The sequence below is a fragment of the Myotis daubentonii genome, chromosome 1 (genome assembly GCF_963259705.1).
Source record: "Myotis daubentonii chromosome 1, mMyoDau2.1, whole genome shotgun sequence".
Lineage (NCBI taxonomy): Eukaryota > Metazoa > Chordata > Mammalia > Chiroptera > Vespertilionidae > Myotis > Myotis daubentonii.
This window is the reverse complement of record NC_081840.1, coordinates 67,106,689-67,108,203: the sequence shown is the minus strand read 5'-3', so window position 1 is coordinate 67,108,203 and position 1,515 is coordinate 67,106,689.

Below are 1,515 nucleotides of genomic sequence, written 5' to 3'. Positions count from 1 at the left end.
TCATTTTCTGTGTGTCCTGTCATCTTTTTGAGTGTGGGTACGGGGGCGCTCATTCATTGTTTTGGGGGTCCCTTTTAACCCTTGCAGTGCAGGGGCTTAGAGATCAAGAAAGTAGAGGGAGGAGAGGAGACGGAATGAGAGTTGACTTGTTAGCACCGTGGTGGCCAGAGCCACCTCCGTGGACTGAAATCTTTGTGTTGCCAGCCCTCATCAGGCTGGTGACCTGGGAACTGGTCAGTGAAGATAGATAGCACCTCATCACCTTAGGCCATTCCCTTGGGAAGCTGGCCAGCAGGAATTGGCCTAGAGCCCCGATACCTAGGTACTGGTACTCTGCTGAGGGAATGATGGTTCATCCTATGTGCTCATATTGTTAGGATTGGGGGGCAACCAAGACTTCTAGCTTCATTTCATCCCTCAACCCCTCATCCTTCTGAATTCATCTGATCGATGGTAGTGCCATTCTCCCACTAAACTCAAAGCCTCTGGCCTCTACTGATCCATCACCCACCCCCTCAGTACAGTGTGTCCTGGGTCAGCTACTTCCTCCTTCCCAACCATTCTACTTTTGTACTCCATCTCTGAAGCATGGAATTCAGGTTTTAGAATCAGGCCCATCCATAGTCTCAGCTTCCTGGAGCCTGTTTCTTCAGCTGCACAGTGGGAAATGCCCATGACATCTCACTCCCAGGGTGACTGTGACAAATGAAGGAGAGAATACAAAGACCTGCCTCAAGAAGTGTGGATTCTCAACAGCACTACTGTGCTTCAGAGCTCCCTGGCTCTGCACACATGACACGGTGAAGTCTGGGTACTTAGCAAAGAATCCAGTTCAGGTGGGGAAAGGCTGGCCACTGACATCCGAGGCATTCCCCCATCAGCCTCTGGCCCAGGTGGCCAACCTGGTACCTTTGAGCATGTGTTTGGCTCCAGGCAAGGAAGCTCTGTCCCTGCAGCCGCTCACCCTTCAAAATGTGTGCTGACCACATCGTTGGTCAGAAGGCACCAACTTGTCATTGGCTCCTCACTAGTTATCCCACCTCTTCATGCCTGGGGGAGGGATATTCAGCATTACAGTGGATAAACACTAATCTGCCAGGTAGTTAAATTTAAGGGTCCCCATGGAGAGGAGCCCCTGGTCAGTGGAGTGGCCAGGACAGGGGGAGTACACTGGGGGCCCTGCTCCAAGCTAGAAACGGGCCTCTCAATAGTTTGGACTCGAGTGCTGGGAGGGGGTCGGGGCTCCTCCAGTTAGAAGGGAAGGGCTCAGCCAGGCCAGCGTGTGCGGCAGGCTGTAGAGTGCAAGTCCTCTCCGTCCAGCTCCCTGGAGGCACTCGCCGGGGCCTGGATCTTTTTGGCCTTCGGGACCTCGTCAGTTTTTGCCTCCAAACCCGGAGGACCAGAGTGGCCCTGCATTAGGCGCAGGTAGGGGTCTGCTCGCGCACGCCCAGCCCGTTCCCAGCAGGGGTGTCCGCCCCTCTCTCCGCCTCCGGCTGGGCCCGCCCCCGCGCCTGT